Source organism: Oncorhynchus nerka, unplaced genomic scaffold (assembly GCF_034236695.1).
Source record: "Oncorhynchus nerka isolate Pitt River unplaced genomic scaffold, Oner_Uvic_2.0 unplaced_scaffold_3068, whole genome shotgun sequence".
Classification (NCBI taxonomy): Eukaryota; Metazoa; Chordata; class Actinopteri; order Salmoniformes; family Salmonidae; genus Oncorhynchus; species Oncorhynchus nerka.
The window spans coordinates 8,952-25,507 of NW_027038231.1; the positions used below are offsets into that span (position 1 = coordinate 8,952).

A 16,556-nucleotide genomic window follows, 5' to 3' on the forward strand; every position below is an offset into this window, starting at 1 on the left:
CAGGTTGGATGGTGTTTTCAGGTTCCAGGTTGGATGGTGATTTCAGGTTCCAGGTTGGATGGTGATTTCAGTTCCAGGTTGGATGGTGTTTTCAGTTCCAGGTTGGATGGTGTTTTCAGTTCCAGGTTGGATGATGTTTTCAGTTCCAGGTTGGATGATGTTTTCAGTTCCAGGTTGGATGGTGTTTTCAGGTTCCAGGTTGGATGGTGTTTTCAGGTTCCAGGCTGGATGGTGTTTTCAGTTCCAGGTTGGATGGTGTTTTCAGTTCCAGGTTGGATGGTGTTTTCAGTTCCAGGTTGGATGGTGTTTTCAGGTTCCAGGTTGGATGGTGATTTCAGTTCCAGGTTGGATGGTGTTTTCAGGTTCCAGGTTGGATGGTGTTTTCAGGTTCCAGGTTGGATGGTGTTTTCAGGTTCCAGGTTGGATGGTGTTTTCAGTTCCAGGTTGGATGGTGATTTTCAGGTTCCAGGTTGGATGGTGTTTTCAGGTTCAGGTTGGATGGTGTTTTCAGGTTCCAGGTTGGATGGTGTTTTCAGGTTCCAGGTTGGATGGTGTTTTCAGGTTCCAGGTTGGATGGTGATTTCAGGTTCCAGGTTGGATGGTGATTTCAGGTTCCAGGTTGGATGGTGTTTTCAGTTCCAGGTTGGATGGTGATTTCAGGTTCCAGGTTGGATGGTGTTTTCAGTTCATTACATTTTACATTTACATTTAAGTCATTTAGCAGACGCTCTTATCCAGAGCGACTTACAAATTGGTGCATTCACCTTATGACATCCAGTGGAACAGTAGTGCATCTAAATCTTTTAAGGGGGTGAGAGGGATTACTTTATCCTATCCTAGGTATTCCTTAAAGAGGTGGGGTTTCAGGTGTCTCCGGAAGGTGGTGATTGACTCCGCTGTCCTGGCGTCGTGAGGGAGTTTGTTCCACCATTGGGGGACCAGAGCAGCGAACAGTTTTGACTGGGCTGAGCGGGAACTGTACTTCCTCAGTGGTAGGGAGGCGAGCAGGCCAGAGGTGGATGAACGCAGTGCCCTTGTTTGGGTGTAGGGCCTGATCAGAGCCTGGAGGTACTGAGGTGCCGTTCCCCTCACAGCTCCGTAGGCAAGCACCATGGTCTTGTAGCGGATGCGAGCTTCAACTGGAAGCCAGTGGAGAGAGCGGAGGAGCGGGGTGACGTGAGAGAACTTGGGAAGGTTGAACACCAGACGGGCTGCGGCGTTCTGGATGAGTTGTAGGGGTTTAATGGCACAGGCAGGGAGCCCAGCCAACAGCGAGTTGCAGTAATCCAGACGGGAGATGACGAGTGCCTGGATTAGGACCTGCGCCGCTTCCTGTGTGAGGCAGGTCGTACTCTGCGGATGTTGTAGAGCATGAACCTACAGGAACGGGCCACCGCCTTGATGTTAGTTGAGAACGACAGGGTGTTGTCCAGGATCACGCCAAGGTTCTTAGCGCTCTGGGAGGAGGACACAATGGAGTTGTCAACCGTGATGGCGAGATCATGGAACGGGCAGTCCTTCCCCGGGAGGAAGAGCAGCTCCGTCTTGCCGAGGTTCAGCTTGAGGTGGTGATCCGTCATCCACACTGATATGTCTGCCAGACATGCAGAGATGCGATTCGCCACCTGATCATCAGAAGGGGGAAAGGAGAAGATTAATTGTGTGTCGTCTGCATAGCAATGATAGGAGAGACCATGTGAGGTTATGACAGAGCCAAGTGACTTGGTGTATAGCGAGAATAGGAGAGGGCCTAGAACAGAGCCCTGGGGACACCAGTGGTGAGAGCACGTGGTGTGGAGACGGGATTCTCGCCACGCCACCTGGTAGGAGCGACCTGTCAGGTAGGACGCAACAAGCGTGGGCCGCGCCGGAGATGCCCAACTCGGAGAGGATGGAGAGGAGGATCTGATGGTTCACAGTATCGAAGGCAGCCGATAGGTCTAGAAGGATGAGAGCAGAGGGAGAGAGTTAGCTTTAGCAGTGCGGAGCGCTCCGTGATACAGAGAAGAGCAGTCTCAGTTGAATGACTAGTCTTGAAACCTGACTGATTTGGATCAAGAAGGTCATTCTGAGAGATAGCGGGAGAGCTGGCCAAGGACGGCACGTTCAAGAGTTTTGGAGAGAAAAGAAAGAAGGGATACTGGTCTGTAGTTGTTGACATCGGAGGGATTGAGTGTAGGTTTTTTCAGAAGGGGTGCAACTCTCGCTCTCTTGAAGACGGAAGGGACGTAGCCAGCGGTCAGGGATGAGTTGATGAGCGAGGTGAGGTAAGGGAGAAGGTCTCCGGAAATGGTCTGGAGAAGAGAGGAGGGGATAGGGTCAAGCGGGCAGGTTGTTGGGCGGCCGGCCGTCACAAGACGCGAGATTTCATCTGGAGAGAGGGGGAGAAAGAGGTCAGAGCACAGGGTAGGGCAGTGTGAGCAGAACCAGCGGTGTCGTTTGACTTAGCAACGAGGATCGGATGTCGTCGACCTTCTTTTCAAAATGGTTGACGAAGTCATCTGCAGAGAGGGAGGAGGGGGAGGGGGAGGAGGATTCAGGAGGGAGGAGAAGGTTGCAAAGAGCTTCCTAGGGTTAGAGGCAGATGCTTGGAATTTAGAGTGGTAGAAAGTGGCTTTAGCAGCAGAGAGAGAAGAGGAAAATGTAGAGAGGAGGGAGTGAAAGGATGTCAGGTCCGCAGGGAGGCGAGTTTTCCTCCATTTCCGCTCGGCTGCCCGGAGCCCTGTTCTGTGAGCTCGCAATGAGTCGTTGAGCCACGGAGCGGGGAGGGAGGACCGAGCCGGCCTGGAGGATAGGGGACATAGAGAGTCAAAGGATGCAGAAAGGGAGGAGAGGAGGGTTGAGGAGGCAGAATCAGGAGATAGGTTGGAGAAGGTTTGAGCAGAGGGAAGAGATGATAGGATGGAAGAGGAGAGAGTAGCGGGGGGAGAGAGAGCGAAGGTTGGGACGGCGCGATACCATCCGAGTAGGGGCAGTGTGGGAAGTGTTGGATGAGAGCGAGAGGGAGAAGGATACAAGGTAGTGGTCGGAGACTTGGAGGGAGTTGCAATGAGGTTAGTGGAAGAACAGCATCTAGTAAAGATGAGGTCGAGCGTATTTCCTGCCTTGTGAGTAGGGGGAAGGTGAGAGGGTGAGGTCAAAAGAGGAGAGGAGTGGAAAGAAGGAGGCAGAGAGGAATGAGTCAAAGGTAGACGTGGGGAGGTTAAAGTCGCCAGAACTGTGAGAGGTGAGCCGTCCTCAGGAAAGGAGCTTATCAAGGCATCAAGCTCATTGATGAACTCCGAGGGAACCTGGAGGGCGATAAATGATAAGGATGTTAAGCTTGAAAGGGCTGGTAACTGTGACAGCATGGAATTCAAAGGAGGCGATAGACAGATGGGTAAGGGAGAAAGAGAGAATGACCACTTGGGAGAGATGAGGATCCCGGTGCCACCACCCCGCTGACCAGAAGCTCTCGGGTGTGCGAGAACACGTGGGCAGACGAAGAGAGAGCAGTAGGAGTAGCAGTGTTGTCTGTGGTGATCCATGTTTGGGCCAGTGCCAAGAAGTCGAGGACTGAGGGAGGCATAGGCTGAGATGAACTCTGCCTTGTTGGCCGAGATCGGCAGTTCCAGAGGCTACCGGAGACCTGGAACTCCACGTGGGTCGTGCGCTGGGACCACCAGATTAGGTGGCCGCGGCCACGCGGTGTGGAGCGTTTGTATGGTCTGTGCAGAGAGGAGAGAACAGGGATAGACAGACACATAGTTGACAGGCTACACAAGAGGCTACGCTAATGCAAAGGAGATTGGAATGACAAGTGGACTACACGTCTCGAGTGTTCAGAAAGTTAAGCTTACGTAGCAAGAATCTTATTGACTAAAATGATTAAAATGATACAGTACTGCTGAAGTAGGCTAGCTGGCAGTGGCTGCGTTGTTGACTATGTAGGCTAGCTGGCAGTGTCTGCGTTGTTGACACTACACTAATCAAGTCGTTCCGTTGAGTGTAATGGTTTGTACTGTGCTACTGTGCTGCTATTCGGGGCCAGCTGGCTAGCTAGCAGTGTTGATTTACAATAGCTGGCTAGCTAACCTAGGAAATCGCTCAAGACTACACAATTATCTTTGATACAAAGACGGCTATGTAGCTATAGTTCCAGGTTGGATGGTGATTTCAGGTTCCAGGTTGGATGGTGTTTTCAGGTTCCAGGTTGGATGGTGTTTTCAGGTTCCAGGTTGGATGGTGTTTTCAGGTTCCAGGTTGGATGGTGATTTCAGGTTCCAGGTTGGATGGTGTTTTCAGGTTCCAGGTTGGATGGTGATTTCAGGTTCCAGGTTGGATGGTGATTTCAGGTTCCAGGTTGGATGGTGTTTTCAGGTTCCAGGTTGGATGGTGATTTCAGGTTCCAGGTTGGATGGTGATTTCAGGTTCCAGGTTGGATGGTGTTTTCAGGTTCCAGGTTGGATGGTGATTTCAGGTTCCAGGTTGGATGGTGTTTTCAGGTTCCAGGTTGGATGGTGATTTCAGGTTCCAGGTTGGATGGTGATTTCAGGTTCCAGGTTGATGGTGATTTCAGGTTCCAGGTTGGATGGTGATTTCAGGTTCCAGGTTGGATGGTGATTTCAGGTTCCAGGTTGGATGGTGATTTCAGGTTCCAGGTTGGATGGTGATTTCAGGTTCCAGGTTGGATGGTGATTTCAGGTTCCAGGTTGGATGGTGTTTTCAGGTTCCAGGTTGGATGGTGATTTCAGGTTCCAGGTTGGATGGTGATTTCAGGTTCCAGGTTGGATGGTGATTTCAGGTTCCAGGTTGGATGGTGTTTTCAGGTTCCAGGTTGGATGGTGATTTCAGGTTCCAGGTTGGATGGTGTTTTCAGGTTCCAGGTTGGATGGTGTTTTCAGGTTCCAGGTTGGATGGTGTTTTCAGGTTCCAGGTTGGATGGTGATTTCAGGTTCCAGGTTGGATGGTGTTTTCAGGTTCCAGGTTGGATGGTGTTTTCAGGTTCCAGGTTGGGTGGTGTTTTCAGGTTCCAGGTTGGATGGTGATTTCAGGTTCCAGGTTGGAATGGTGTTTTCAGGTTCTGGATGGTGTTTTCAGGTTCCAGGTTGGATGGTGTTTTCAGGTTCCAGGTTGGATGGTGTTTTCAGGTTCCAGGTTGGATGGTGATTTCAGGTTCCAGGTTGGATGGTGTTTTCAGGTTCCAGGTTGGATGGTGATTTCAGGTTCCAGGTTGATGGTGTTTCAGGTTCCAGGTTGGATGGTGATTTCAGGTTCCAGGTTGGATGGTGATTTCAGGTTCCAGGTTGGATGGTGTTTTCAGGTTCCAGGTTGGATGGTGATTTCAGGTTCCAGGTTGGATGGTGATTTCAGGTTCCAGGTTGGATGGTGTTTTCAGGTTCCAGGTTGGATGGTGATTTCAGGTTCCAGGTTGGATGGTGTTTTCAGGTTCCAGGTTGGATGGTGATTTCAGGTTCCAGGTTGGATGGTGTTTTCAGGTTCCAGGTTGGATGGTGTTTTCAGGTTCCAGGTTGGATGGTGATTTCAGGTTCCAGGTTGGATGGTGTTTTCAGGTTCCAGGTTGGATGGTGATTTCAGGTTCCAGGTTGGATGGTGATTTCAGGTTCCAGGTTGGATGGTGTTTTCAGGTTCCAGGTTGGATGGTGATTTCAGGTTCCAGGTTGGATGGTGATTTCAGGTTCCAGGTTGGATGGTGATTTCAGGTTCCAGGTTGGATGGTGTTTTCAGGTTTCTGTTTTCCAGAGCATTTGCTGTAAATGTTTAGAATAATAATATTTGGTCGTTTTAAGCCTCTTGTCTTAACCCTAATCACCATGCCAGGTGATTCCATCCAAAATCAGGTTTTGAGTTTTGATTTGGGGTGAAGATTGTTGTGGAGGGTAGTATCCTGTATATGTCCTGGTGACATAGTGTTGTAGAGGGTAGTATCCTGTATATGTCCTGGTGACATAGTGGAGGGTAGTATCCTGTATATGTCCTGGTGACATAGTGTTGTGGAGGGTAGTATCCTGTATATGTCCTGGTGACATAGTGTTGTAGAGGGTAGTATCCTGTATATGTCCTGGTGACATAGTGGAGGGTAGTATCCTGTATATGTCCTGGTGACATAGTGTTGTGGAGGGTAGTATCCTGTATATGTCCCGGTGACATAGTGTTGTGGAGGGTAGTATCCTGTATATGTCCTGGTGACATAGTGTTGTAGAGGGTAGTATCCTGTATATGTCCTGGTGACATAGTGGAGGGTAGTATCCTGTATATGTCCTGGTGACATAGTGTTGTAGAGGGTAGTATCCTGTATATGTCCTGGTGACATAGTGTTGTAGAGGGTAGTATCCTGTATATGTCCTGGTGACATAGTGTTGTAGAGGGTAGTATCCTGTATATGTCCTGGTGACATAGTGTTGTAGAGGGTAGTATCCTGTATATGTCCTGGTGACATAGTGTTGTAGAGGGTAGTATCCTGTATATGTCCTGGTGACATAGTGTAGTGGAGGGTAGTATCCTGTATATGTCCTGGTGACATAGTGTTGTAGAGGGTAGTATCCTGTATATGTCCTGGTGACATAGTGGAGGGTAGTATCCTGTATATGTCCTGGTGACATAGTGTAGTGGAGGGTAGTATCCTGTATATGTCCTGGTGACATAGTGGAGGGTAGTATCCTGTATATGTCCTGGTGACATAGTGTTGTAGAGGGTAGTATCCTGTATATGTCCTGGTGACATAGTGTTGTGGAGGGTAGTATCCTGTATATGTCCTGGTGACATAGTGTTATAGAGGGTAGTATCCTGTATATGTTCCTGACAAAAAAATCCAAGTTTATCTAACTCTAAATATATTTTTGTTTTATGAACATGCTGAAAAATGCAGGAGCTCAGCTGATCATGACCTCTCTCTCGCTCTGTCTCCCTCTCTCCCTCTCACTCTGGTGTCTGTCTCCCTCTGGTGTCTGTCTCCCTCTGGTGTCTGTCTCCCTCTGGTGTCTGTCTCCATCTCGCTCTGTTTCTGTCTCCCTCACTCAGGTAGAGCTGTTGTTTGTGAGGTCATCAGTACGCTGGTTTCCTCTGATCCAGGCTGGATCTTTCTACAGACTCATCGCTCCTAACACCCAGGTACTCTATCCCTCCTCCATCCATCTCTCTCTGTCTCCCTCCATCCCTCTCTCTCTCTGTCTGTCTCCTTCCATCCCTCTCTCTGTCTGTCTCTATCCCTCCTCCATCCTTCTCTCTCCATCCCTCCATCACTCTGTCTCCCTCCATCGCTCCTGTCTCCTCCTCCACCTCCCCTCGCTCTGTCTCCCTCCCTCCACCTCCCTCGCTCTGTCTCCCTCCACCCCCTCGCTCTGTCTCCTCCCTCCACCTCCCTCTGTCTCCTCCCTCCACCTCCCTCGCTCTGTCTCCCTCCCTCCACCTCCCCTCGCTCTGTCTCCCTCCCTCCACCTCCCTCTGTCTCCCTCCCTCCACCTCCCTCTGTCTCCCTCCCTCCACCTCCCTCGCTCTGTCTCCCTCCCTCCACCTCCCTCGCTCTGTCTCCCTCCCTCCACCTCCCTCGCTCTGTCTCCCTCCCTCCACCCCCCTCGCTCTGTCTCCCTCCCTCCACCTCCCTCTGTCTCCCTCCCTCCACCTCCCTCTGTCTCCCCTCCCTCCACCTCCCTCGCTCTGTCTCCCTCCTCCACCTCCCTCGCTCTGTCTCCCTCCCTCCACCTCCCTCGCTCTGTCTCCCTCCCTCCACCTCCCTCGCTCTGTCTCCCTCCACCTCCCTCTCTGTCTCCCTCCCCCATCCTCCGCTCTGTCTCCCTCCCTCCACCTCCCTCGCTCTGTCTCCCTCCCTCCACCTCCCTCGCTCTGTCTCCCTCCTCCACCTCCCTCTGTCTCCCTCCCTCCACCCCCTCGCTCTGTCTCCCTCCACCCCTCGCTCTGTCTCCCTCCTCCACCTCCCCTGTCTCCCTCCCTCCCACCTCGCTCTGTCTCCCTCCCTCCACCCCCCTCTGTCTCCCTCCCTCCACCTCCCTCTGTCTCCCTCCCTCCACCTCCCTCTGTCTCCCTCCCTCCACCTCCCTCTGTCTCCCTCCCTCCATCCTCCTCGCTCTGTCTCCCTCCCTCCACCCCGTCGCTCTGTCTCCCTCCCCCTCCACCCCCGTCGCTCTGTCTCCCTCCCTCCATCCCCTCGTTCTGTCTCCCTCCCTCATCCCCTTTCGCCATGTCTCCCTCCATCCCTCTCTTCTACACAAGGTTTTTGACTTCTCTGTCATACCGTGTTGGATCTTGTCCAGCCATCTTGTCTCAAGAGAACCACAATGGAAATAAGTCCCAGACTTTTTGTTGTGTGTTATCCTCCATTATTTAACTTTAACATCTGGCTTTTCCAGTTTTATGTGTGGTAATTTCAAAATGGCCGAATTAATAAACTAGAAGACTTGGGTTGTTTTCTTTTGATCTAGTAAAGCTTTTTGTTACGTGGAGTGTTTTACTGCCTGATTGGCCTGTGTTCCTGTCACTCAGGATCCCAGTGTTCTGATTGGCTGTCGTGTTGCTGGGAGGAGTGGTGTAGTGCTCCATACGAACCCCTCCCTCCTTGTGCGCTCTGATTGGAGGATCCACACCCTGACCCACCCACTCCTGACCACGCCCTACTCCCAGGTGAGCCAGAGGAAAGCAACCCATTCTGATGAGTCCTTTCTGACATATAACCACCAGACATATAACCACCAGACTAGTCCTTTCTGACATATAACCACCAGACTAGTCCTTTCTGACATATAACCACCAAACATATAACCACCAGACTAGTCCTTTCTGACATATAACCACCAAACATATAACCACCAGACTAGTCCTGTCTGAAATACTGTAGACATGTAGGACTAGTCTGGGTAACTATCTGAAATACTGTAGCCAGTAGTTACCCAAACTAGTCCTGTCTGAAATACTGTAACCAGTAGTTACCCAAACTAGTCCTGTCTGAAATACTGTAGCCAGTAGTTACCCAAACTAGTCCTGTATGAAATACTGTAGCCAGTAGTTACCCAAACTAGTCCTGTCTGAAATACTGTAGCCAGTAGTTACCCAGACTAGTCCTGTCTGAAATACTGTAGCCAGTAGTTACCCAGACTAGTCCTGTATGAAATACTGTAGCCAGTAGTTACCCAAACTAGTCCTGTCTGAAATACGTGTAGTTACCCAGACTAGTCCTGTCTGAAATACTGTAGACATGTCGTTACCAAACTAGTCCTGTCTGAAATACTGTAGCTAGTAGTTACCCAGACTAGTCCTGTCTGAAATACGGTAGCCAGTAGTTACCAAACTAGTCCTGTCTGAAATACTGTAGACATGTAGTTACCCAAACTAGTCCTGTCTGAAATACTGTAGACATGTAGTTACCCAGACTAGTCCTGTCTGAAATACGGTAGCCAGTAGTTACCCAAACTAGTCCTGTCTGAAATACTGTAGCCAGTAGCTACCCAGACTAGTCCTGTCTGAAATACTGTAGCCAGTAGCTACCCAGACTAGTCCTATCTGAAATACTGTTGCCAGTAGTTACCCAAACTATTCCTGTCTGAAATACTGTAGCCAGTAGTTACCCAAACTATTCCTGTCTGAAATACTGTAGCCAGTAGTTACCCAAACTAGTCCTGTCTGAAATACTGTAGACATGTAGTTACCCAAACTAGTCCTGTCTGAAATACTGTAGACATGTAGTTACCAGACTAGTCCTGTCTGAAATACTGTAGACATGTAGTTACCAAACTAGTCCTGTCTGAAATACTTGTAGTTACCCAAACTAGTCCTGTCTGAAATACTGTAGACATGTAGTTACCTTAACTAGTCCTGTCTGAAATACTGTAACCAGTAGTTACCCAAACTAGTCCTGTCTGAAATACTGTAGCCAGTAGTTACCCAAACTAGTCCTGTCTGAAATACTGTAGCCAGTAGTTACCCAAACTAGTCCTGTCTGAAATATTGTAGCCAGTAGTTACCCAGACTAGTCCTATCTGAAATACTGTAGCCAGTAGTTACCCAAACTAGTCCTGTCTGAAATACTGTAGCCAGTAGTTACCAGACTAGTCCTGTCTGAAATACGGTAGCCAGTAGTTACCCAAACTAGTCCTGTCTGAAATACTGTAGCCAGTAGTTACCCAAACTAGTCCTGTCTGAAATACTGTAGACATGTAGTTACCAAACTAGTCATGTCTGAAATACTGTAGCCAGTAGTTACCAAACTAGTCCTGTCTGAAATACTTGTAGTTACCCAAACTAGTCCTGTCTGAAATACTGTAGCCAGTAGTTACCAAACTAGTCCTGTCTGAAATACTTGTAGTTACCCAAACTAGTCCTGTCTGAAATACTGTAGCCAGTAGTTACCCAGACTAGTCCTGTCTGAAATACTGTAGACATGTAGTTACCTTAACTAGTCCTGTCTGAAATACTGTAGACATGTAGTTACCAAACTAGTCCTGTCTGAAATACTGTAACCAGTAGATACCCAGACTAGTCCTGTCTCAAATACTGTAGACATGTAGTTACCCAGACTAGTCCTGTCTGAAATACTGTAGACATGTAGTTACCCAAACTAGTCCTGTCTGAAATACTGTAGACATGTAGACATGTAGTTACCAAACTAGTCCTGTCTGAAATACTGTAGCCAGTAGTTACCCAAACTAGTCCTGTCTGAAATACTGTAGACATGTAGTTACCCAAACTAGTCCTGTCTGAAATACTGTAGCCAGTAGTTACCAAACTAGTCCTGTCTGAAATACTGTAGCCAGTAGTTACCCAAACTAGTCCTGTCTGAAATACTGTAGCCAGTAGTTACCCAAACTAGTCCTGTCTGAAATACTGTAGACATGTAGTTACCCAAACTAGTCCTGTCTGAAATACTGTAGACATGTAGTTACCAGACTAGTCCTGTCTGAAATACTGTAGACATGTAGTTACCAAACTAGTCCTGTCTGAAATACTTGTAGTTACCCAAACTAGTCCTGTCTGAAATACTGTAGACATGTAGTTACCTTAACTAGTCCTGTCTGAAATACTGTAACCAGTAGTTACCCAAACTAGTCCTGTCTGAAATACTGTAGCCAGTAGTTACCCAAACTAGTCCTGTCTGAAATACTGTAACAGTAGTTACCCAGACTAGTCCTGTCTGAAATACTGTAGCCAGTAGTTACCCAGACTAGTCCTATCTGAAATACTGTAGCCAGTAGTTACCCAAACTAGTCCTGTCTGAAATACTGTAGCCAGTAGTTACCAGACTAGTCCTGTCTGAAATACGGTAGCCAGTAGTTACCCAAACTAGTCCTGTCTGAAATACTGTAGCCAGTAGTTACCCAAACTAGTCCTGTCTGAAATACTGTAGACATGTAGTTACCAAACTAGTCATGTCTGAAATACTGTAGCCAGTAGTTACCAAACTAGTCCTGTCTGAAATACTTGTAGTTACCCAAACTAGTCCTGTCTGAAATACTGTAGCCAGTAGTTACCAAACTAGTCCTGTCTGAAATACTTGTAGTTACCCAAACTAGTCCTGTCTGAAATACTGTAGCCAGTAGTTACCCAGACTAGTCCTGTCTGAAATACTGTAGACATGTAGTTACCTTAACTAGTCCTGTCTGAAATACTGTAGACATGTAGTTACCAAACTAGTCCTGTCTGAAATACTGTAACCAGTAGATACCCAGACTAGTCCTGTCTCAAATACTGTAGACATGTAGTTACCCAGACTAGTCCTGTCTGAAATACTGTAGACATGTAGTTACCCAAACTAGTCCTGTCTGAAATACTGTAGACATGTAGACATGTAGTTACCAAACTAGTCCTGTCTGAAATACTGTAGCCAGTAGTTACCCAAACTAGTCCTGTCTGAAATACTGTAGACATGTAGTTACCCAAACTAGTCCTGTCTGAAATACTGTAGCCAGTAGTTACCAAACTAGTCCTGTCTGAAATACTGTAGCCAGTAGTTACCCAAACTAGTCCTGTCTGAAATACTGTAGCCAGTAGTTACCCAAACTAGTCCTGTATGAAATACTGTAGACATGTAGTTACCCAGACTAGTCCTGTATGAAATACTGTAGACATGTAGTTACCCAGACTAGTCCTGTCTGAAATACTGTAGCCAGTAGTTACCCAGACTAGTCCTGTATGAAATACTGTAGACATGTAGTTACCTTAACTAGTCCTGTCTGAAATACTGTAGACACTAGTAAGCTACCCAAACTAACCCTGGGTCTGAAATACTGTAGCCAGTAGTTACCCAAACTAGTCCTGTCTGAAATACTGTAACAGTAGTTACCCAGACTAGTCCTGTCTGAAATACTGTAGCCAGTAGTTACCCAGACTAGTCCTATCTGAAATACTGTAGCCAGTAGTTACCAGACTAGTCCTGTCTGAAATACTGTAACCAGTAGTTACCCAGACTAGTCCTGTCTGAAATACTGTAGACATGTAGACATGTAGTTACCAGACTAGTCCTGTCTGAAATACTGTAGACATGTAGTTACCCAGACTAGTCCTGTCTGAAATACTGTAGACAGTAGTTACCCAAACTAGTCCTGTCTGAAATACTGTAGCCACCAAACTAGTCCTGTCTGAAATACTTGTAGCCACCAAACTAGTCCTGTCTGAAATACTGTAGCCAGTAGTTACCCAAACTAGTCCTGTCTGAAATACTGTAGCCAGTAGTTACCCAGACTAGTCCTGTCTGAAATACTGTAGCCAGTAGTTACCCAAACTAGTCCTGTCTGAAATACTGTAGCCAGTAGTTACCAGACTAGTCCTGTCTGAAATACGGTAGCCAGTAGTTACCCAAACTAGTCCTGTCTGAAATACTGTAGCCAGTAGTTACCCAAACTAGTCCTGTCTGAAATACTGTAGACATGTAGTTACCAAACTAGTCCTGTCTGAAATACTTGTAGTTACCCAGACTAGTCCTGTCTGAAATACTGTAGCCAGTAGTTACCAGACTAGTCCTGTCTGAAATACTGTAGCCAGTAGTTACCAAACTAGTCCTGTCTGAAATACTTGTAGTTACCCAGACTAGTCCTGTCTGAAATACTGTAGCCAGTAGTTACCAAACTAGTCCTGTCTGAAATACTTGTAGTTACCCAGACTAGTCCTGTCTGAAATACTGTAGACATGTAGTTACCAAACTAGTCCTGTCTGAAATACTGAAGCCAGTAGTTACCCAAACTAGTCCTGTCTGAAATACTGGAACCAGTAGTTACCCAAACTAGTCCTGTCTGAAATACTGTAGCCAGTAGTTACCCAAACTAGTCCTGTCTGAAATACTGTAGACATGTAGTTACCCAACTAGTCCTGTCTGAAATACTGTAGACATGTAGTTACCCAAACTAGTCCTGTCTGAAATACTGTAACAGTAGTTACCATAACTAGTCCTGTCTGAAATACTGTAGACATGTAGTTACCCAACTAGTCCTGTCTGAAATACGGTAGCCAGTAGTTACCCAGACTAGTCCTGTCTGAAATACTGTAGCCAGTAGTTACCCAAACCAGTCCTGTCTGAAATACTGTAGACATGTAGTTACCCAGACTAGTCCTGTATGAAATACTGTAGCCAGTAGTTACCCAAACTAGTCCTGTCTGAAATACTGTAGACATGTAGACATGTAGTTACCAAACTAGTCCTGTCTGAAATACTGTAGCCAGTAGTTACCCAAACTAGTCCTGTCTGAAATACTGTAGACATGTAGTTACCCAAACTAGTCCTGTCTGAAATACTGTAGCCAGTAGTTACCCAGACTAGTCCTGTCTGAAATACTGTAGACATGTAGTTACCCAAACTAGTCCTGTCTGAAATACTGTAGCCACCAAACTAGTCCTGTCTGAAATACTTGTAGCCACCAAACTAGTCCTGTCTGAAATACTGTAGCCAGTAGTTACCCAAACTATTCCTGTCTGAAATACTGTAGACATGTAGTTACCCAAACTAGTCCTGTCTGAAATATTGTAGACATGTAGTTACCCAAACTAGTCCTGTCTGAAATACTGTAGACATGTAGTTACCAGACTAGTCCTGTCTGAAATACTGTAGACATGTAGTTACCCAAACTAGTCCTGTCTGAAATACTGTAGACATGTAGTTACCCAAACTAGTCCTGTCTGAAATACTGTAGACATGTAGTTACCCAAACTAGTCCTGTCTGAAATACTGTAGACATGTAGTTACCAAACTAGTCCTGTCTGAAATACTGTCGACATGTAGTTACCCAAACTAGTCCTGTCTGAAATACTGTAGACATGTAGTTACCCAAACTAGTCCTGTCTGAAATACTGTAGACATGTAGTTACCCAAACTAGTCCTGTCTGAAATACTGTAGACATGTAGTTACCAGACTAGTCCTGTCTGAAATACTGTAGACATGTAGTTACCCAAACTAGTCCTGTCTGAAATACTGTAGACATGTAGTTACCCAAACTAGTCCTGTCTGAAATACTGTAGACATGTAGTTACCAGACTAGTCCTGTCTGAAATACTGTAGACATGTAGTTACCCAAACTATTCCTGTCTGACATACTGTAGCCACCAAACTAGTCCTGTCTGAAATACTTGTATCCACCAAACTAGTCCTGTCTGAAATACTTGTAGCCACCAAACTAGTCCTGTCTGAAATACTGGAGCCAGTAGTTACCCAGACTAGTCCTATCTGAAATACTTTATACATAGTTACCAAACTAGTAGAACCCTGTCTGTGCCTGATCAGGCCACACCCCACACACCCAGGCCACACCCACCAAACATGAATGTACCTCTTGGTCTGTTGAAGAATGTTGTGCACCGTTTTGGGGAAACGTGTTCTTCAGTGCAAACCGTCACACAACGTAGGAAAAACGTTCAATGAACACACCCCAGCCTTGAAGTTATCACTAACTGTAATACCTGACCTCTACACCCTGGCCTCTCTCTCCTCCAGTTAAACCCTGACCTCTAAGCCCGGACTTCTCTCTCTTCCAGTTAACCCCTGACCTCTAAACCCTGACTTCTTCTCTCTTCCAGTTAACCCTGACCTCTAAACCCTGACTTCTCTCTCCTCCAGTTAACCCCTGACCTATAAACCCTGACCCCTCTCCTCCAGTTAACCTCCCCAATTTCTCAAACCCTGACTTCTCTCTCTTCCAGTTAACTTTGACCTCTAAACTGACTTATCTCTTCTCCAGTTAACCCCTGACCTCTAAACCCTTACCTCTCTCCTCCAGTTAACTGACGCGTCTCTCCTCCAGTTAAACCCTGACCTCTAAACCCTGACCTCTCTCCAGTTAATCCCTGACCTCTAAACCTGGACCTCTAAACCCTGACCTCTCTCCTCCAGTTAATCCCTGACCTCTCTCTCCTCAGTTAATCCCTGACCTCTCTCTCCTCCAGTTAACCCCTGACCTCTCTCCTCCTCCAGTTAAACCCTGACCTCTAAACCTGGACCTCTAAACCCGGGACCTATAAACCCTGACCTCCTAAACCTGACCCTCTCTCCCTCCAGTTAACCCCTGACCTCCTCTCCTCCAGTTAACCCCTGACCTCTCCTCCTCTGGTTAAACCCTGGCCTCTAAACCCCTGACCCCTCTCTCCCCAGTTAAACCCTGACCTCTAAACCCTGACCTCTCTCTCCTCCAGTTAACCCCCTGACCTCTCTCTCCTCCAGTTAAACCCTGACCTCTAACCCTAACCTCTCTCCAGTTAAACTCTGACCTCCCTAACCCCTGACCTCTCTCCTCTAGTTTGTTTCTCAGAAGGGCATGTCTGTGGCTGAGGTCCTGGACTGCAGGTAAGAAAACAAACCTATACATTCAAATCAAATGATATTATTACATGGTTAGCAGATGTTATTGTCACATACACATGGTTAGCAGATGTTATTGGTCACATGGTTAACATATGTTATTGGTCACATACACGGTTGGGGTAAGATGTTATTGGTCACATGGTTAGCAGATGTTATTGGTCACATGGTTAACAGATGTTATTGGTCACATACACATGGTTAGCAGATGTTATTGGTCACATGGTTAGCAGATGTTATTGGTCACATGGTTAGTAGATGTTATTGGTCACATGGTTAGCAGATGTTATTAGTCACATGGTTGGTGATGTTATTGGTCACATGGTTGGCAGATGTTATTGGTCACATGGTTAGCAGATGTTGGCTGGTCACATGGTTGGCAGATGTTATTGGTCACATGGATTTAGCAGATGTTATTGGTCACATGGTTAGCAGATGTTATTGGTCACATGGTTTAGTAGATGCATGGTGCATGGTTAGCAGATGTTATTGGTCACATAAGCACGCGGATTTAGCAGATGTTATTGGTCACATGGTTAGCAGATGTTATTGGTCACATACACATGGTTAGCAGATGTTATTGGTCACATGGTTAGCAGATGTTAATGGTCACATACACATGGTTAGCAGATGTTATTGGTCACATGGTTAGCAGATGTTAATGGTCACATACACATGGTTAGCAGATGTTATTGGTCACATACACATGGTTAGCAGATGTTAATGGTCACATGGTTAGCAGATGTTATTGGCCACATACACATGGTT

General features: G+C 46.9%; 1 long non-coding RNA gene across 1 annotated transcript; it reads left to right on the plus strand.

The window, feature by feature from the left end:
• The first annotated feature begins 7,025 nt into the window (after window positions 1–7,025).
• Window positions 7,026–15,773, plus strand: LOC135566866 (uncharacterized). The gene is made up of 3 exons (XR_010462201.1): window positions 7,026–7,110; window positions 8,500–8,637; window positions 15,727–15,773. It is a non-coding gene; the product is annotated as an uncharacterized LOC135566866 (long non-coding RNA).
• The last annotated feature ends 783 nt before the right edge of the window (window positions 15,774–16,556 follow it).